This window comes from Cervus elaphus, chromosome 9, assembly GCF_910594005.1.
Source record: "Cervus elaphus chromosome 9, mCerEla1.1, whole genome shotgun sequence".
Lineage (NCBI taxonomy): Eukaryota > Metazoa > Chordata > Mammalia > Artiodactyla > Cervidae > Cervus > Cervus elaphus.
The window spans coordinates 12,782,767-12,805,595 of NC_057823.1; the positions used below are offsets into that span (position 1 = coordinate 12,782,767).

Here is a 22,829-nt window from a genome sequence, read left to right on the forward strand (position 1 = left end):
TGGTTTAGTCTAATGAGACCCACTTTAGGCTTCTGATCCTAGAACTTTAGTCTAATGAGAACATAACTTCGTTTGATGTAAGCCAGTAGTGTGGTAACCTTTCAAAGCAGCAGTAAGACATATTAATAATATACACATTTATCCAATAAAATGCTGTTCAGGAAATTGAGATAGACAGCACAATTCATCCTTTTAGTTTTCCTTGGGTGAGGATATTTTGTATTACATCTCTCAAGTAGAAGTAGAAATCTAAAGACAATTTGGATATAAATAGTTTGGATAGTTGATAGAGAACGCAACCATGCCTCAAGATTAGATGCTTTTGACGTGTTGCTATAGGAAAAGAAATCATTTAAATATAAATTATTCAATTACTCTTAAATTTTGTTGTCTAAATTGTACATTCAAGATTATGTCAACTCAAATGTTCATTCTTTTCATTTTTGTTCTCTCCAAAAATTTTTCATGCTTCCTTTCAACACGTAAGATGTAATTAAATAAGTCTGAGTTTATGCACTGATTGATGTGAGAATGCCAGCATAGCCGCTCAGTGCTATCCGACTCTTTGCATCCCATGGACTGTAGCCTGCCAGGCTTCTCTGTCCATGGGATTTTTCAGGCAAGAATACTGGAGTGGGTTGGCAATTCTGGGGAATCTTCCTGACTCAGGGATCGAACCTGTACCTCCTCTGCCTCCTGCATTGGCAGGTGGGTTCTTTACCTGCTGAGCCATCAGGGAAGCCTGTATGTGAGTGCACTTACTGTAAATAAAAATGCATACAAATGTACATATACATACACATGCACAACCTTTACTTTTGAACATTTGACTCAATGATGTATTTCTACACCTTTCACTTATTCCTCACTATATCTATCTGAAGTTATGTTTACTATTCCATACATTCTTCTTTGATAATAAAGGCACTATGTTATATCATTTGCTTGTAGCATGGCTTGTATGCAGGAAGAGTTATGTAACTCAATCATCCAAGCAAACAGAACTGAGGGCGGTTATAATGATCTGCTTGATTATCAGCACTGTTGTTGTATTTGAAGATAGCAGTCATAGTTACTCTGTTAAGATGTTTATCTCAGACGGCTGTATTAAAATATGACTATATTGGGAATACATTTCAGGTATCCAAGAGAGGCTGAAAGTACATGCATATTTCTGTGGGAAAAATGCTGATGTGGAGCTGTATGACTGCATAGCAATTTAAAATTTTTCATCACTCATTCTTCACCCATAGAGATAGATTATTGAGCATAAAAGATATATATATACACATATATAATTGGAAGATACTGATATATATATATATACACAAATATACATATGTATATGCTAAATATATATGTACATACATATGTATATATGACAAATATATATGTATATACATATGTGTGTGTATATATATATATATATATATAATTAGAAGATGCTGATAATGATCACTCACCATGCCTTTAGTTATCATGACGAAGTATTGAAGCAGGGAGACATTTCATTCAGAGCAATGCAATGAGTCATCCTGAAAGCGCATCAGGAGATTTTTAACACAAACAGGAAGATAATTCAATAAAAAATATTTTAAGTGCCAATCAATTGTTAAACCATATCTATACACTCCTGCATACCTAGACAACAGTCCTCCACACTCCGATGAGTAGATAACCAACGTGAAAAAGAAATATTGTTACATAATAATGCACTACATAATTTAAAACTTTGCTCCAATAAATTTAAGGTCAATTATGGCTCTTCTGGTTCAACCAGATCACCTGAAGAAGGGCATGGCAACCCACTCCAGTACTCTTGCCTGGAGAATCCCATTAACAGAGGAGCCTCGAGGGCTACAGTCCATAGGGTCGAAAAGAGTCAGACATGACTCAGGTGACTTAGCACACATGCCTGCCGGCTTCTCTGTTTATTTAAAGTTCTATTTCTTTTTTTTTAAACCAATAAAATATTTATTTATTTACACTTAATTTTTGCTATCAAGCTCCTTCTACTCCTTTTCTAATGATCTTTTATTCAATTTATTTTTTTTAATTTTCTTTTTCATTTATTTTTATTAGTCAGAGACTAATTACTTTACAATATTGTAGTGGTTTTTGCCATACATTGACATGAATCAGCCATGGATTTACATGTGTTCCCCATCCCGATCCCCCCTCCCGCCTCCCTCCCCATCCCATCCCCCTGGGTCTTCCCAGTGCACCAGCCCTGAACACTTGTCTCATGCATCCAACCTGGGCTGGTGATCTGTTTCACCCTTGATAGTATACTTGTTTCAGTGCTATTCTCTCAGAACATCCCACCCTCGCCTTCTCCCACAGAGTCTAAAAGTCTGTTCTGTACATCTGTGTCTCTTTTCTGTTTTGCCTATTGGGTTATCATTACCATCTTTTTAAATTCCATATATATGCATTAGAACACTGTATTGGTCTTTATCTTTCTGGCTTACTTCACTCTATAATGGGCTCCAGTTTCATCCATCCAGAAACTATAAAACTCCTAGAGAAGGACATAGGCAAAACACTCTCCAACATAAATCACAGCAGGATCCTCTATGACTCACCTCCCAGAATATTGGAAATAAAAGCAAAAATACACAAATGGGACCTAATTAAACTTAAAAGCTTTTGCACAACAAAGGAAACTATAAGCAAGGTGAAAAGACAGCCCTCAGAATGGGAGAAAATAATAGCAAATGAAGCAACAAAGCATTAATCTCAAAAATATACAAGCAGCTCCATTCCGGAAAAATAAATGACCCAATCAAAAAATGGGCCAAAGAACTAAACAGACATTTCTCCAAAGAAGACATACAGATGGCTAACAAACACATGAAAAGATGCTCAACATCACTCATTATCAGAGAAATGCAAATCAAAACCACAACGAGGTACCATTACACACCAGTCAGGATGGCTGCTATCCAAGTCTACAAGCAATAAATGCTGGAGAGGGTGTGGAGAAAAGGGAACCCTCTTACACTGTTGGTGGGAATGCAAACTAGTACAGCCACTCTGGAAAACAGTGTGGAGATTTCTTAAAAAACTGGAAATAGAACTGCCATATGACCCAGCAATCCCACTTCTGGGCATACACACTGAGGAAACCAGATCTGAAAGAGACACGTGCACCCCAATGTTCATCACAGCACTGTTTATAATAGCCAGGACATGGAAGCAACCTAGATGCCCATCAGCAGACGAATGGATAAGGAAGCTGTGGTACATATACACCATGGAATATTACTCAGCCATTAAAAAGAATTCATTTGATCAGCTCTAATGAAATGGATGAAACTGGAGCCCATTATACAGACTGAAGTAAGCCAGAAAGATAAAGTTTTATTTCAATGAAGAAAACTTTTGGCATCATGTATTTAATGATTGTTTTTTCATAAGGACTATGGTTTGCACCATGAACAGAGAGCTGAATAAGAGAATAAGATTTCAATGAGAGGAATAAATCCAAATGATCACCTATAAAGCACGGTATGTGCTAAAGTATACATTATCCAGAAGAGCAGCTAAGATAGTGATATACATAGGATTGATATGGCTTTAGATTCACTTCTTTTTTCTTTTTTTTTGCAAAAATATTTTTTTTTCCTTGGGAGCTGTCACGTTCTTAAAATTTTTAATTGGAGGATAATCTTACAATGTTGTGTTGGTTTCTGGCATACAACAATACAATGTGAATCAGCCGTGTGTGTGTGAGTGGGTGGGTGGGTGCTAAGTTGCTTCAATCATGTCTAACTCTTTGTGACCCTATGGACTGGAGCCCACCAGGCTACACTGTCCATGGGATTCTCCAGGCAAGAATATTTGAGTGGGTTGCCATGGTCTCCTTCAGGGGATCTTTCAGACCCAGGGATCGAACTTGCATCTCTCATGCCTCCTGCATTGGCAGACAGGATCTTTACCACTAGTGACATCTGAGAAGCCCTGCGAATGAGCCATAAGTGTGTGTGTGTGTGTGTGTGTGTGTGTATACATATATATTCCCTCCCTCTTGAGACTCCCCTCCCATCCCTCTAGGTAGTCTCAGAATGAGTGGCTGGGTTTCCTGTATTATATAGCAGCTTCCCATTAGCTATCTATGTTACAAGTGGTAGTATGTGTGTGTGTATGTATATATATATATATATATATATCAATGTTACATTCTCAGATAGTCCTACACCTTCCTTACCCTGCTGAAAATTACTAGAGTTAATCAATGACTTTAGTAAAGTCATATGATTTACTTCTACTACAGATTTTATAGACAATGTTAGTTTCCATGTGTATTTTCCCCATAGTAATAGAAATGCTCATGGAATTTCTTTTATGTAAAACAAAAGATAAATTATTGAGTATGATTTTGAGATGAAAATATTCTTTAAAAATATACTTTGTCTCATTAGGTAAATGAAATTTTTAAATATTTCTAATGCAAGGTCAACAACACATTCTGTAAAGTAAAAAAGCAACAAAGGGATATGGTAGGCTATCCAGGACCAGAAAGCTTAATAAAGTGAGTTACTTAATTTGAATAAAGAAGTTGAAATAAAAACTTCCAAAAAGACAAAAAAGGAGTAAGTTCTATACACAGAGCCTCATCAAAGTGTTATAAATTCTTAGTCTGAGAGTCTGATCACTGCAATCATGACACTTCTTCACCCTAAGAAAAATGTCCCTTTTAAAATTCTCTTTCCAAATAAACTTTTCAGAGCCCCCTCTATGTCTTTTTTCCTTGGACTGTAGATGAAGGGGTTCAGCATGGGTGTGACCACAGTGTACATCACAGAGGCTGTTGCACTTGAATGTGAGCTGTGGGTAGCAACAGGGTTAAAGTACCCTCCTAGACTCGTACAATAAAATAAGGAGACAACTGAGAGGTGAGATGCACAGGTGGAGAATGCTTTATACTTCCCCTGAGCCGATGAGATTCCAAGTACAGAGGAAACTACTTTTGAGTAACAGTAAAGGATACCAACCACTGAAATATCACCCAGCAGCCCAGTGGCAAAATACATCACCATACTATTAAGAAAGTTGTCAGAACAAGCAGATTGGACCATTTGTTTGAGTTCACAGAAGAAGTGAGGGATTTCCAAGGCTGTACAGAAGGAAAGTCACAATAACATTAAGTTTTCCAACAGGGAATGAAGGACACTCATGACCCGCGACACCAGAACCAGCTTTCCCAAAGCCAGGAATTACTGTATAGCACAAGGGGTGGCAGACGGCCACAAACGAGTCATAAGCCATGACTGTCAGGAGAAAGTCATCCAAACATGCAAAAAGCGTGAAAAAATACATCTGGATGATGCAGTCTTCATAGGTATTATCTTTGCTCTGTGTCTGTATGTTCCACAGCATCTTTGGGATGGTGGTAGAAGTGAAGCAGATGTCTACAAAAGGACAGGTTGGAGAGGAAGAAGTACATGGGGGTGTGGACGTGGGTGTCCAAAGTGATGGCCAAGATGATGGGCAGGTTTCCAAACACAGTGATCAGGTACATGGACAGGAAAAGTCCAAATATGAGGCGCTGCAGTTCTGGATCTTCAGAAAATTCCAGGAGAAGAAATTCTGAAATTTGTTTATTATTTGCTGGATCTATGTGGTGGAGGTGACTACAGGAAAAAGGGAAAACCTGATCAATTTTACAGAAATGAGCATTAAAATGTAGCTGAAATATTATAATTCTTACTTTACAATGAAGAAATATTTCCAATATTTAGTGCCCATACACAAAATTCTCTTGCAAGCAATCTCCATTTTATCCGTGATTAGGAATTTTTATACCCAAATGTGCATTTCAGTCATGAGAATATAAAGTCAATAGTTTAAATGAGAAATTCTCTCATATATTTGAGAAATACAGAAACACACACACACATACATATATATTATATATATATATATATTATATATATATATATATATATATTCAGTGTAGACTATCACTAAGGCACTGTTGCTGAAAGACAACACGCTACAATCTAATAATTGTGAAGGTACATAAGTGAATATAAGAATTATATAGCATTATATAGGCATGCTTCATAGCTCCAAATCATATGTGACTGGAGCTATGAAGCAACCATGCAGATATAAAGCAGGGAGTAGCTATGTGGTGTCATGTTTTACTGGATGTTGTGGCAAGAGGTCAAATAAAGTGACAAGTGAACAGAGACCTCAAGGCAGAGGAAGCAGGAATTGGAGCAAATCTGGGAAAGTGTATGCCTGGCAGAAGCAACAGTCACTGCAAAGGCTCTGAGGAGGATGCTTCTTTCAGATGCTGAAATCCAAAAATAGAAGTCAATGAGGGAAGAAGGGTAAGTGAGAGGGAGACTGGTGGATGATGGAGTTAGTGCATTTTTAAAGAACAAGGGGCCTCACTGCTGCTTAAAATTTAAGACACAGGGTGTCTCTCAACCACACGATCTACCCTTTGCACTTTTTAATTCTTTGAATTGAAACAGATCTCCTTAGTATCATCAGTTGATTGTATTCTAAGAATGACTTTGGAATACATGAGCTCATGTACCCCTGTCTGAGAATAATTCTCAGTCCACAAGGCATACACACACACACACACACAGAGCACACCGTAGCCTCCTTGTAGAAGTTACTCTTATGTTCTTCTCACACTCCTCACTGTTTATAAGTTCACACAATTTATATTCCACTGTTACCCAGGAAAAATAATAAAAGGTAAAATAAATAAACAAATAAATTTTTCCAAGAAAAAACTAGTGATATCTTTATGGTGTAAAACTTCTTACAGATTGAACATCAACAAGAGAGAAATGACTAAAAGGGTTAAATCATCACTCCATAAATGTTTTATTTTTGTGTGTGTTAGTCACTCAGCTATGTCCAACTCTTTGTGATCCCATGGACTATAGCCCACCAGCCTCCTCTGTCCATAGAATTCTCCAGGCAAGAATACTGGAGTGGGTTGCCATTCCCTTCTCCTCATATAAAAAGGTTATATCAAATATATTTAATTTTGGTTTGGGGATTTCAAATATCAGATATCAGAAAGCTTGATTTTCCAGTACTCAATGATGGAGTAGAAGAATGTACACATCTCTTCTCCTGCAAGAACTTCAAGATTACAACTCCCTGCTGAACAACTGTTGACAGGAGGATGTTGAATCCCACCAAAGAAAGATACTCCATGTCCAAAGCAATGGAGAAGCCCCAGTAAGATGGTAGGAGGGGTGAAATCATGTTTGGAATCAAACCCCATACCAGCTAGAGATGCTTGGAGGGCTCAAACAAACCTTGTGCACACCAGGACTCAGAGACCCCACAGAGGTTGAGCCAGAACTGTGTTTGACTGTCTCCTGTGGAGGTACGGATCAGCAGTGGACTGCTGCAGGGACAGGGGCTCCAGGTGCAGCAGAACTGGGTATGGCAAGAGCCCTCTTAGAGGAGGTCTCCATTAACCCCACCGTAGAGCTGCCAGAACTTACCCAGGACTGGGGAAACAGACTCCTGGAGGGCACAAACAGAACCTTGTGTGCACCAGGACCCAGAAGAAAGGAGCAGTGACCCCACAAGAGACTGACCCTAACTTGCCTGTGAGTGCCCACAAGTCTCCGTCAGAGGCGTGGGTTGGCAGTGGCTTGGGGGCACTGAGTGCAGCAGAGCCTGCATGGAACCTTTTGAAGGAGGTCGCCATTATCTTCATGACCTCCACCATAGTTTGGACTCAGGTCAAACAAAAGAGAAGGAATACAGTGCCACCCATCAACAGGAAATTGGATTAAAGATTTACTGAACGTGAGTGAGTGAGTGAAAGTCGCTCAGGTGTGTTCGACTCTTTGCAACCCCATAGACTATGCAGTCCATGGAATTATCCAGGCCAGAATACTGAAGTGGGTACCCTTTTCCTTCTCCAGGGGATCTTCCCATCCCAGGAATCAAACCAGGTCTCCCTCATTGCAGGTGGATTCTTCACCAGCTGAGCCACAAGAGAAGCCTTTACTGAGCATGGCCCTGCTCATTAGAACAAGACCCAGTTTCCCGCCTCAGTCAGTCTCTCCCATCAGGAAACTTCCATAAACGTCTTATCCTTCTCCATCAGAGGGCAAGCAGAATGAAAGCCACAATCACAGAAAACTAACCAATCTGAACACATGGACCACAGCCTTGTCTAACTCAATGAAACTATGAGCAATGATGGGTAGGGCCACCCAGACAGACCAGTCATGGTGGAGAGTTCTGACAAAATGTGGTCCACTGGAGAAGGGAATGGCAAATCACTTCAGTTCTCTTGCCTTGATAACCCCATGAATAGTATGAAAAGGCAAAAATATAGGACACTGAAAGATGAATTCCCCAGAATAGTAGCCCTGTACACTACTGGAGATCAGGGGAGAAATCACTCCAGAAGGAATGGAAAGACGGAGCCAAAGCAAAAACAACACACAGTTGTGGATGTGACTGGTGATGGAAGTAAAGTCAAATGCTAAAAAGAGCAATATTGCATAGGAACCTGGAATGTTAGGTCCATGAATCAAGGCAAATTGGAAGTGGTCAAACAGGAGATGGCAAGAGTGAACATTGACATTTTAGGAATCAACAAACTAACATGGACCGGGATGGGTGAATTTAACTCAGATGACCATTATATCTACTACCATGGGCAAGAATCCCTTAGAAGAAACGGAGTAGCCATCATAGTAAAAAAAAAAAAAAAAAAGAGTCCGAAATGCGGTACTTGGATGCAGTCTCAAAAACGACAGACTGATGTCTGTTCATTTCCAAAGCAAACCATTCAATATCACAGTAATCCAAGTCTATGTCCCAAAAGTAATGCTGAATAAGCTGAAGTTGAATGGTTCTATGAAGACCTATAAGACCTTCTAGAGCTAACACCCAGAAAGGATGCCCTTTTGATTATAGGGGACTGGAATGCAAAATTAGGAAGTCAAGAGATGCCTGGAGTAACAGGCAAATTTGGCCTTGGAGTACAAAATGAAACAGGTCAACGGCTAACAGAATTTTCCCAAGAGAACACACTGGCCAACACACAAGAGAAGACTCTACATGTGAACATCACCAGATTGTCAAATAGCAAAATCAGATAGATTATAATCTTTGCAGCCAAAGATGGAGAAGCTCTATATGGTCATCAAAAACAGGACCAAGAGCTGACTGTGGCTCAGATCATGAACTCCTTATTGCCAAATTCACACATAAATTGAAGAAAGTAGGGAAAACCACTAGACCTTTCAGGTATGACCTAAATAAAATCCCTTATGATCATACAGTGGAAGTGAGAAATAGATTAAAGGGATTAGATCTGATAGACAGAGTGCCTGCAGAACTATGGATGGAGGTTCGTGACAACCTACAGGAGACGGAGAAAAAATCATCCTCAAGAAAAAGAAATGTAAAAAGGCAGAATGGTTGTCTGAGGAGGCCTTGTAAGCTGAGATAAGAAAAGATACAAAAGGCAAATGAGAAAAGGAAAGCTATGCCCATTTGAATGCAGAGTTCCAAAGAATAGCAAGGAGAGATAAGAAAGCCTTCCTCAGTGATCAATGCAAAGAAATAGAGGAAAACAATAGAAAGGGAAAGACTAGAGATCTCTTCAAGAAAATTAGAGATACCAAGGGAATATTTCATGAAAAGATGGGCACAATAAAGGACAGAAATGGTAGAAACCTACCAGAAGCAGAAGATATTAAGAAGAGGTGGTAAGAATACACAGAAGAACTATTAAAAAAAAAAAAAAAAAGATCTTAATGACCCAGATAAACACGATGGTGTGATCCCTCATTTAGAGCCAGACATCCTGGAATGCAAAGTCAAGTGGACCTTAGGAAACATCACTGCAAACTAGTACAGCCGCTATGGAAAACAGTGTGGAGATTTCTTAAAAAACTGGAAATAGAACTGCCATATGACCCAGCAATCCCACTTCTGGGCATACACACTGAGGAAACCAGATCTGAAAGAGACACGTGCACCCCAATGTTCATCGCAGCACTGTTTATAATATCCAGGACATGGAAGCAACCTAGATGCCCATCAGCAGATGAATGGATAAGGAAGCTGTGGTACATATACACCATGGAATATTACTCAGCCATTAAAAAGAATTCATTTGAACCAGTCCTAATGAGATGGATGAAGCTGAGCCCATTATACAGAGTGAAGTAAGCCAGAAAGATAAAGAACATTACAGCATACTAACACATATATATGGAATTTAGAAAGGTGATAACGATAACCCTATATGCAAAACAGAAAAAGAGACACAGAAATACAGAACAGACTTTTGAACTCTGTGGGAGAAGGTGAGGGTGGGATATTTCAAAAGAACAGCATGTATACTATCTATGGTGAAACAGATCACCAGCCCAGGTGGGATGCATGAGACAAGTGCTCGGGCCTGGTACACTGGGAAGACCCAGAGGAATCGGGTGGAGAGGGAGGTGGGAGGAGGGATCGGGATTGGGAATACATGTAAATCCATGGCTGATTCATATCAATGTATGACAAACCCACTGGAAAAAAAAAATAATAATAATAATAAAAAAAAAAAACAAAGCTAGTGGAGTGATGGAACTCCAGTTGAGCTATTCCACATCCTAAAGGATGATGCTGTGAAAGTGCTGCACTCAATTTGCCAACAAATTTGGAAAACTCAGCAGTGGCCACAGGACTGGAAAAGGTCCGTTTTCATTCCAACCCCAAAGAAAGGCAATGCCAAAGAATGTTCAAACTACCACACAATTGCACTCATCTCACACGCTAGCAAAATAATGCTCAAAATTCTCCAAGCCAAGCTTCAACAGTACATGAACCGTGAACGTCCTGATGCTCAAGCTCGATTTAGAAAAGGCAGAGGAGCCAGAGATCAAATTGCCAACATCCGCTGGATCATCAAAAAAGCAAGAGAGTTCCAAAAAAACATTTGCTTCTGCTTTATTGACTACACCAAAGCCTTCGACCATGTGGATCACAACAAACTGGAAAATTCTTGAAGAGATGGGAATACCAGACCACCTTACCTAATAAATCTGTATGCAGGTCAGGAAGCAACAGTTAGAATGGGACATGGAACAACAGACTGGTTCCACATCAGGAAAGGAGTACATCAAGGCTGTGTATATATTGTCACCCTGCTTATTTAACTTATATGCAGAGTACATCATGAGATTTGCTAGGCAGGATGAAGCACAGTTGAAATCAAGATTTCCAGGAGAAATATCAGTAACCTCAGATATGCAAATGACACCACCCTTATGGCAGAAAGTGAAGAAGAACTAAAGAGACTTTTGATGAAAGTGAAAGAGGAGAGTGAAAAAGTTGGCTTAGAACCAACATTCAGAAGACTAAGATCATGGCATCTGGTCCCATCACCTGATGGGAAATAGATGGGGAAACACTGCAAACAATGACAAACTTTATTTTGAGGGGCTCCAAAATCACTGCAGATGGTGATCACAGCCATGAAATTAAAAGACGCTTGCTCCTTGGATGAAAAGTTATGACCAACAGAGACTGTATATTAAAAAGCAGAGACATTACTTTGCCAACAAAGGTCTGTCTAGTCAAAGGTACAATTTTCCCAGTAGTCAAGTATGGATGTGAGAATTGGACTATAAAGAAAGCTGAGGTGTGAAGAATTCATGCCTTTGAACTGTGGTGTTGGAGAAGACTCTTGAGAGTCCCTTGGACATCAAGGAGATCCAACCAGTCCATCCTAAGGGAAATATGTCCTGAATACTCCTTGGAGGGACTGATGCTGAAGCTGAAACATCTTTGGCCACTTGATGTGAAGAACTGACTCTTTGGAAAAGACTCTGATGCTTGAAAAGATTGAAGGCAGGAGGAGAAGCGGACGACAGAGGATGAGATGGTTGGATGGCATCACCAACTGGACGGACATGAGTTTGAATAAGCTTCAGGAGTTGGTGATAGACAGAGAAGCCTGGCATGCTGCAGTCCATAGGGTCTCAAAGAGTCAGACATGACTGAACAACTGAACTGAACTGATTCCATATTTATTTGATGATTTTGTCTTTTTGTCATCCAATAGAGCACGAAGCAAGTTCATTTGTCACTTTTCTTAAGTGGCATCTTCTTTTTTGTTATTCTCAGACTTTGGGTTTTGATATCTTTTTTGCCAAGTCAGTGGACATAACTGTTCATGGTTTTGTTGCTTCTCCAATATTCAGAACACACTGTATAAAATCCTGAGCACCCCATTACAATACACCCTCTTATCCAATTATTTTTCTTTGTGCAATTTAGCTCAGGTTATTACATCATACTCACCTTTATTTCATGAACTCTGCCTTTCCCATTATGATGCAATTAGCAAAGAAGCAAGGACTTTACCTGCTTTGGTCACTTTTACATTTCCATAAAGATATGTAAACATATGTGCACTTATATAGAAATTCAATTAAGAAAACAAGATGTTATAAAGTAAAAAAGTGAGACAGAGGACAGTTAGGTTAAATGGCATGGTTTTCAAACAACTGAATTAAACAAAATTGTATTGAGCACTGAAAACTAACTGAAACATATTACACAGTGTAAGTATGTTAACACATCAATAATAATTAAATTACCAAAGACCTTGACATGTAAGAGTGTAACATATAAAGATTCTGGAAATTTCTGTCTGGCAAATGCTTTTTTTTTTTTTTCCCCAGATGACACCTAGTGGTAAAGAACCCATCTCCTAATGCAGGAGGCAGATGCTTTTTTATTGTTTGTTGAATGTCAGGACTTATGTCTCAGTATACATGGGCATTTAATATATGACAAGCTTGTATTTCATTTGGAACAGGCTGGATTGTTGAATAAAAGCTGGCATAAAGCTCTGAAAATGTGAAAGAGAGTGAAGTGGTTCCCTGTGTCACACATCTAACAAAAAATCAGAGGGCTTAAACCCTCAGGTTAAGAGTAACTATTATGTTTTAGGCATAAATCTTGAAACCTAAACATAACATCTATAGAGGCCCAACCATCATAAATAAGGAAAGAACTTTAGAAGTAAGAAGATATACATATTTAACACCATAAAAGTAGAATATTTTATGGCCCAAAATACCTAACCAAAAGTCAATAGAAAAACAATTGTCTGTAAAAAAAATCATTTTAACAGAAAAAGAGCATATGATATACCTGCAATGGGCTTCCCTGGTAGCTCAGACGGTAAAGTGTCTGCCAACAATGTGGGAGGCCTGGATTCGATCCCTGGGTCGGGAAGATGCTCTGGAGAAGGAAATGGCAACCCACTCCAGTATTCTTGCCTGGAAAATCTCATGGACTGAAGATCCTGGTAGGCTACAGTCCATAGGGTCTCAAAGAGTCAGACACGACTGAGCGACTTCATATAAGCAAAGGAACATAGTGACCAAATATATGCGTACTTGCTCCCACTCTGTAATAGTCTGAGAAACAAGAAGTTTCTTTCAAATCCATTATTCCTGGGGTGGGGGGGCGGAGCTTATAGAGCTGCCACATAGATTGGAATTGGAAATTATAAACAGGTAATGAATGCAGTATTCTGTAATTTTTTCTAGTAGAATTGCAAAGTGTTACAATATCTTGGAGAAATATTCTGAACATATTTAAAAGTATTAAAAACCCAGATATGCCTTAATTCGGTGTTTCTCAGTCTTGGCTCTGTCACTATTTTGGACCAGATCCTTCTCTGTGGTGACGTCTCTCCTATGCTCTGTAGATGTTTAGCAGCATCCGTATTTCCACCCATCCTTCTGCAATGTGGCAGCTAAAAATGTCTCCAGACATGGTTCAGGTTCCCTGGGCATACAATTGCCTTCTGTTGGGAAACAATAGTTCTAACTTAACTGTCCTGAAAGCAGTCTGTAGCACTGATACAAGTTAATAAAAAATAATAATTTAATGAAAAAATATGAAAAGCCATCAAAAAGTGCAATTCATACAGCCTGAATAGGAACTATTTTTCAGGCATTGAAATAATGAATCACTGTGCTAGATGTTTAGAAGATCATCTGTAAGGTAGTATTGAGTAAAAATGGAGGAGAAAAACTAAAAAAGATCATGTTAAAAAATAGAGCATATTTGTTGTGTGTAGATTTTCTTTCATATATTTGAATTAAAAATGTGTGAATGTGTACAGGTCAGGCTCAAACTCCTTAACTATACCTCCCCTCCACCCTACCCCATTGGTAACCATAAGTTGGTTCTCTATGAGTCTGTTTCAGTTGTAAAAATAAGGATAACCAACAAGGACCCACTATATAACACAGACAAATCTGTTCAATATTATGTAACAACCTAAATAGGGAAAAAATTTGAAAAAGAATAGATCCATGTATATGTATCTATATGTATATGTATGTATATGCATGTATATGTATATGTATGTATCTATAACTGAATCACTTTGCTGTATCCCTGAAACTAACAAAGCATTGTTAATCAACCATACTGCAATATAAAATACAAAATTTAAAAAACATGTGAATTTATATGTGTGCATAACATAGAAGAGTTTTCAAAGAAACAAAGACTTTTGGATAATAGAATGGAGGTGAAAATGCAATTAGATTAAGTACAGTAGTTCAAAACAGCTGTGTGAAACAAGATTGAAAGAAATCCAAAGTTAACTTCTGAAAGAATATTGAATGTAACAACATCAAGAGGGGTCACTAACTTATATTAGACTGCTAGAGGCAGGAATTTTTAAAATATACATGTATGAAAGTACTTTAAAATGTGAACACTAAAGAGTATCTTAAGTTTTAATTTTATCTTATATGATATGTAGATAATGAATTGCCGGGGTCCAGCCTCGGCAGGATCCAGGGGGTACCCCCAGGATGAACGGCGTCGGCGAGAGAGAGAGAGAAGACACGTGAGACCAGCCTTGATAGGGCCAAGTCTGCGAGGGAGAGAGAGAGAAAGAGAGAGAGAAGAGAATGACCAGACGGGGGTGTTTGCAGGGTCTGGCAGAGTCTGGCAATGCTTTATTTTTTACCGTGGCTTTTATACCCTAAATTAGTACATTTCTAAGGGGAAGATAGTTTAACATTACATCAGCTTGTTCTTCACGAAACCAGGGTGTTTTCTGTGTACTTCTTTGTTTATGAGGGTCTTGTACATTATCTTCTGGCCTTAGGGCCTATTGACATTTTATGACCTAGGTGAATGCAAAGCTGTTTTCCGTTAATGAACACAAAGGTCAGTCCTTTTGCAGAAGTTATCAGTTAAATTTATCTACAAGGTTTACCACACAAAGACTCTGCAGCTCCGGTGAGGCAGCCCCTGTTTAGCATTCCTGGTTAAAATTAACAATTCCAAACTCTTATTTTTCTAAATCTTTAACTATAACCACTTTTAGAATAATATTTTTATGTTCTCTAATAGGGCTTCCTCACCCCCGAAGGGCTCTGTACCTATTAGGGCCTTTATGTGATCAGGTTCTTTATGCTGTTTATGATTAAGGTGTTGTGAGCAGCCATGTGCATTAGTAGGCATTTGCCAAGCAAGCTAGAAAGCCAGCAAAGGGGTCTAAATTGAAACACTCCTTTCATCCTGGATAATCTTATAGGATACCCCCGTCCTTTGGCGACATATTGATTAAAGTTCTAAGTTGATTCTGTTTGGAGAGAGATCGGGGAAGGCCTTCTGCCTGTGTCACAGAAATTAGGGAGTATTGTATTGAAGCAAGCATCAGAAAGACAGATATCATCTTTAAGGTGAGTGCCGGGGGCAGCTTTTCAGAATCCCTGAAAACCTGATCCGCCTTGCCCGTCAGGTTTTCTCCCTCATGACCTTGTCATGGGTGGGATCTCATGTGCTGGCTCCCGGCAATGAATATGATTGCAGTGAGGAAAGCTGATCTCTAGTCAAATGTAAAGAATGCTTTCCAAGGGCTTCCTGATAACTCAGATGGTAAAGAATCTGCCCACAATGCAGGAGATCTGGATTTGATCACTGGGTCAGGAAGATTCCCCTGGAGAAGGGAAGAGCTACCCACTGCAGTACTCTTGCCTGGAGAATTTCATGGAGAGAGGAGCCTGGCAGGCTATAGTCCATAGGGTCAGAAACAGTCTGACATGACTGAGCAACTAACACACACACATAAAGAATGCTTTCCAATAGTTAACTGAAAGTGATGCAAGTTTTAGAAATAGAACTAATTACAAAAGGTCAAAAGTAACAATAAGGAATAATAGAGATGTGAAAAAGAGATATGTCCAGTTGCCCTTTAGTACTGGGTAATTGGTTCTAGGGCCCACTTGTTTAGTCATTGAGTCGTGTCTGAATCTTTTGTGACCCCATGTCAGGCTCTTCTGTCCACCGGATTTCCCAGGCAAGAATACTGGAGTGTGTTGCCATGCAAAGTAAGCTCGTTTGCATACCCTTCCCCACATAATATATAAAAAATATTTTCACTTGAATACTCAATTAAAAGAGGCACTGTGATGTATCTCTCTCATATATTGCCATTTCAAGGATGTAATTGCTAGCATTCTTTCCTCTGATTCTTTCTCTTTAAATGGAACATAAAAAGAAATGCCCTCATGTTACTGAATATCCCTCCACAACTGATACCTTACTTCTCTACTCTGTTCAACTGCCAAGACCCTTGGTCTCATGTTCTACCTTTACTGAAAGCCTCTCATTCCTCTGACTAATTGGGTTTCCATTATATTATTTAATTTTTGACATTAACCCCTGCATTGCTGAGTTCAATTTTAACATCTCTTTTTAGCATTATAAATGAACACATATTTGTTAATCATTACAGCAAACTCTAGGTTCCAGATTAGGCTGAACTGGCCTTATGTGACCTCAGGTAAATATCCCTGGCTTTCACTCTCTCTATCTTCTCCTGAAACACCTACAGGGCTCTAGAGCTCACCTGGGTGGGGTCTCCGAGAAGATCTCCACTTGGAAATGAAAATCCTCCTCTGTGTGAGAGATGATGGAGATGGGAACTCTGTTCCCAGACAAGAGCAGAAAGAAGTCAAGCTTCAGTGACTCAGCCAGACTTAGGACTCCAAAGGTGGCAACCACATCCTGTCCATCCTGAGGGATGCAGCAGGGGACTATATACAACACCCTGTCTGCTTATTAGCACATTTCTCTCTTGCCACAAATGCTTCTAAATAATTGGGCTTCTTGCCGGACACTGGTCTGAACAGAAAGAATAATTTCCTTGTTGGATCTCTGTCCCTATGTGACTGGGCTATAAGCCAGGTGAATTCAGTTTTTATTATTCCTTATCTAATAATTCTCCTGACTTCCAGAGGTCTAACCTTAAGTTGTTTTATCCAGTGTATAATATTGAGCAAGTCATCTTGCTTAAGTTTCTTGGACTTTCAAAGTCCTGACTTGTGATGGGGATAAAACTCCTGATATTTCTAGAAGGTTGATTTTTTTTTCCTCCTCAACAAAAGGGATACATTTTTTTCTATGACATAAAACTTTTATAATATAGTCCTTAGCTTTGCGACACTTTTGCCAAATAATGAGGGATTTCATATTTATATAGCAGTAGAAGTGTTACTTAAAACTTCAGTATTAAAAGTTTGTTAATTACAAGAGATATATTTAGGCATTAGCACTTTATATGTATTGTCTAATTGTTTTGAAAAGTCTTGTTTATGCATGCTTAGTCATTTAGTCGTGTCTGACTCTTTTGTAACACTATGGACTGTAGCCTGCCAGGCTCCTCTCCATAGGATTTATCAGGCAAGAGTACTGGAATGGGTTGCCATTTTCTCCTTCAGGGGATCTTCCTGATCCAGGGATAGAAGATGTATCTCCTGTATCTCCTGCATTGCAAGCTGATTCTTTACCCACTGAGCCACTGGGGAAGTCCTATTGTCTATAAACACTTACAATTATGATCTCTGTTCTTCATGCAAGAGTGGGGTTTAGAGGGGTTTAGTGATCTGCTCATGTTATAGTCAGAGTAACAAATGGAGTTTTGATTGGAAATCTGTCAGGATGCTTTCAGTTCTCAAACTCTGTAGCAGTGTTTATCATCCATGTATGATTTTCCTCCTAAGGATATTTGACATTGTCTGGAGGGACGGGCTGGTAACACTGGCAATGCAGAGAATAAACACCAACAAATAATCATCGAACACAAATATAAATGGTAAGAATATCAATTTTGGACCAACACTTCAACTTTTTGATGTGCACAGGAGTCACTAGTAAACTAGGGAACTAGTGATGCTAGTTCATATATAAATGCTGATTCAGTATGTCTCCTGTGAGCCCAGAAACTGTGTTTCTAACAAGCTCCTGGGTGATATTGATGCTGCAGGTCCTAATCTATGGACCACTGTCTGAGTTGCAAGACTGTGGTCATGTGTTAAGAGTCAGGTGTAGTTAAATTTTTCTTCACCATGTATTTTGCTAATATAAGACTTTAATGAAAAGTATATTCAACCAATTCAGAAGCTACCATATATTCTGTGTATGACATTTATTACAAACCTCAAGGGACTTCATTTAGTATACTTCTGAAAAGACTGTGTCGTAAACAGAATGTGTTATTGTACCCAGTTGAATCAGACTCTTTGTGACCCCATGGACTGTAACCCGCCAGGTTCCTATGTCCATAGGATTTTCCAAGCAAGAATACTGGAGTGGATTGCTATTTCTTCCTTCAGGGGATCTTCCTGACCCAGGAATCAAACCTGCATCTCTTGCATCTCCTGTATTGGCAGGTGAATTTTTTACCACTAAGCCACTTGGGAAGCCAGTAAACAAAATAAGAACTTCCAAAAGATGTCTACCTACAAATCCCAAAACCCTTATAATATGTTAGTTTATATATTATATAAATATATTATATAATATATAAACTTAATTATATATTAAATAAACTTTTGTCTCAGTCAACTAAGTTTAAGCCTCTCATTTCATTTGTTTAGCTTACCTTGGGTGAGGATATGTTACCTTGAAATTCCATCTTAATAAAAGACAAAGTTTAAAGTACTTCTGGAGACAGGCTACCCACTTTAGCTGGCCAAGTAAATGGCCTTTTCATAAATGTAAGTGTGAGTCTGATGGTCTGATTCTGAGGCCTTTGAGGAATAAATATAGGAAAATAATTTACTATGAAAATTAAGGTCACCAATTCTATTTTAATTCTGTTTCTGAATTTCTATACTTAACAGTTCATGTTAATTCAAACATTCATGCTTTGATTTCTATCCTATCCAACTTCCTCTCAAATTCTCTTTCACCATAAAAGAAGAGATCATAGTTGTCTGTGCATTTGTACATAAACGTGTTTGTGCTTATTTGAAAGAAGAATGTGTACAAATGCACATACACAGACCACTCCCATGAATGTTTTCTTTGAATTTAATGATATATTTCCACACACTTTTTAAACTCACCATACATCTCTCTGAATTTTTTTTTTAATCCCACAGTACCTTCATAAATATAGGCTTCCCAGACGGCTCAGTAGTAAAGAATCCACCTGCCAGTGCAGGAGGCATGGGTCAGAAATATTCCTTGGAGAAGGGAATGGCAACCCGCTCCAGTATTCTTACCTGGGAAATCCTGCCAGAGGAACCTGGCAGGCTACAGTCTATGGGGTTGCAAAGAACCAGACACAACTGAAGCAATTTAGCATGCATGCACTTTCAGAAATAAGAAAATTGAAGTTTATGGAAACTAAATTTTTACTAATTACATACAAAACCCTTAATGTGTATTTTGTATTTTCTTGAATTATTAATATATACAAATGCAAAACTGCAGTATGCCCTCTTGATTCTGTAAAGTTTCTTTACTTCATCAAAATTTACACTTAGTGGGTGCAATTTATTATGTTCATTATATGCCAATGAATTCTTTATTTTTTTGTAAATTAATTTATCTATTTAATTGGAATTCTTTAAACGAAAAAAATCTCTTGGTTGAAGTAGGACCTAGAAAGCACAAAAGTAGCTGATTCACCCTTAAAATGAGAGAAAGGTATGTTTTCTAACCATGAAAAAAGTAAAATGTCACATACATATAGGATCAGTGCATTGAAGTCAAAGTAATTTATATGCTAAATATGGCTTTTTTTTTCTGTAAATAGAACTTTAATAATAGAAATGAAGTAAACAGACCATAAATTGATTCAAGACCAAAAGGCACTATAGACACACACGGGACATGGATGAGCTAAGGCTTTTAAGGTTAGGATTTTAAGAAACCCACTGCAGAGCCTGACAGCTGACTCCACTCTCATAAGGAACCCAGTAGAGTTCAGAACAACTCCACATCGTGTAGCCTCTTTTAATAATAAAGGCATTCAATTAAACCACTTGCTTTTCTGAAGACCTATTATACAACAATAGTTAACTGATACAACAAAGTCATCTGAACTGAGGACAGTCCTAAGAGTTCACTGCTTCTTACGTCAGTGATCTCTGTTCTGATATTTGAGGACACTGTTCATGATAACTCTGATACAGTTTATTTCAGACAACTCTACTAAAATGTGAGGTTCTGTTCCAGGGAACTTGGACAGGTGAGAAGGAGTTGTATTTTCATGCAGAAAATCTGCTGTCCCTGAATCACATGATTGGAAAGGAATTCAAACTCTCCTGTGAGTCATAACTTCTCATGAAGATTAACATCTTGTTCATTCTGCAAGTAGACATGGAATGAATAATATGTTAGTCCACTACTCCTTTAGAGATGATGCTGCAACTTAGAAAAGATTGAGGCGTATCATCTATAGAAATGGAAGGATTTATATAGGTGGGCAGCACTGGACATTTTCAAACAGGTTTAGGAAGATCATCAATCTCATTGAAATACATGAAACACTCCAAGTCCTTCACTCCATTATATAAACCCTCTAAAAGATAAACACAAATCTTCCATATGTCAATGAGTAGATTTACAACTTGAAAAGCAAATATTTTGCATATAATGTATAATTTTAAATTTTGCTTTGTCATATTTAGGGTCACCTATGACTTAATATTGGGGAAAAAAAAAAAACAGATCATGGCAACTGGTCCCATTACTTCATGGTGAATAGAATGGGAAAAGGTGGAAGCAGGGACAGATTTCCTCTTCTTGGGCTCTGAAATCACTGTGGATGGTGACTGCAGCCATAAAACTAGAAGACAATCATTTCTTTGCAGGAAAGCTATGACAAACCTAGACACATGTGGAAAAACAAAGACGTCACTTTGCCAAAAAAGGTCCATATAGTCAAGGCTGGTCTCTCCAGTAGTCATGTATGGATGTGAGAGCTGGACCAGAAAAAAGGTAGAGTGTCAAAGAACTGTGATGCTGGAGAAGACTCTTGAGAGTCCCTTGGACAGCAAGGAGATCAAAACAGTCAAACCTAAAGGAAATCAATCCTGAATATTCATTGGAAGGATTGATGCTGAAGCTAAAGCTCCAATCATTTGGCCACCTGATGCAAGGGAGCTGACTCATTGGAAAAGACCCTGATGCTGGGAAGGGAGAAGGAGAAGAGGGCAACAGAGGGTGAGATGGTTGGATGGCATCATCGACTCAATGGGCATGAACTTGGGCAAACTCTGGCAGATGGTGAGGGACAGGGAAGCCTGGCATGCTGCAGTCCATGGGGTCACAAAGAGTCAGACATGACTAGGTGACTGAATAGCAACAATGACTCCAAGTACATATTAAGTTAATTTGTTTATTCTAAGTTGTGCTGAATAAATACTCCACATGGAGACACATAACCTAATGACCTATTTCTTGCCAATGGCCATGGCAGGCATTGTGGACATGTAATTGAATAAGAGAATAGGATCCTAGTGAGGAGACTAAAAGTCAGTGACTGGATATAAAACACAATATAGATTAGAGTCAAGTACCTATAAATTAATATAGAGATACAGAAAAATGATGGCCCCAAAAGGAAAAAACTGTCTGAGATCTTCCTCTAAATCTTGTATAAACATATAAATGTGATTGTGTCTGAGTGTATTTCTTTCCAAGGGAGTGTACAACTCATGACTAATCTTTTACTAAAAAAGCAAAACAAAGCATGGCTTCAGGCAGTTCAGTCACTCAATTGTGTCTGACTCTTTGCAACCCCATGGACTTCAGCATGCCAGGCTTCCCTGCCCATCACCAACTCCTGGGGTCAATACAAACTCATGCCCATTGAGCCAGTGATGCCATCCAATCATCTTATCCTCTATTGTCCCCTTCTCCTCCTGCCTTCAGTATTTCCCAGCATCAGGGTCTTATCCAATGAGTCAGTTCTTTGCATCAGGTGGCCAAAGTACTGGAGTTTCAGCTTCAGCATCAGTCCTTCCAATGAACACCCAGGACTGATCTTCTTTAAGATGGACTGGTTGGATCTCCTTGCAGTCCAAGAGACTCTCAACAGTCTTCTCCAAACCACAATTCAAAGGCATCAGTTCTTCGGCCCTCAGCTTTCTTTACAGTCCAACTCTCATATCCATACATGCGTACTGGGAAAACCATAGCTTTGACTAGATGGACCTTTTGAAAGGTTGTTGCTGAACCACGAAAGACGCTGGGATTCTAGGCCTCCGGAGGAGAAGAATTCAATCTGGGGCCAGAGATGAGGCTTGATCACTCAGAGCTTTTGTGTAATAAAGTTTTATTCAAGTATAAAAGAGATAGAGAAAGCTTCTGACATAGACATCAGAAGGGGGCAGAAAGAATACCCGCCTGCTAGTTTTTAGCTGGATGTTATATAGTTACTAGCAGTCTGTTAATGAAAGAGGAATGCCTAAAAACTCAGAGAATGGCACCAGGCCCCTCACCCACAAGATGCATTTTGAGATAATCTTGGCACCAGGTGAGTC

General features: G+C 38.9%; 1 pseudogene; it reads right to left on the bottom strand.

Moving 5' to 3' along the window:
* Positions 1 to 4,676: 4,676 nt before the first annotated feature.
* On the bottom strand, positions 4,677 to 7,696 carry LOC122699941 (annotated as a pseudogene).
* Positions 7,697 to 22,829: the final 15,133 nt, after the last annotated feature.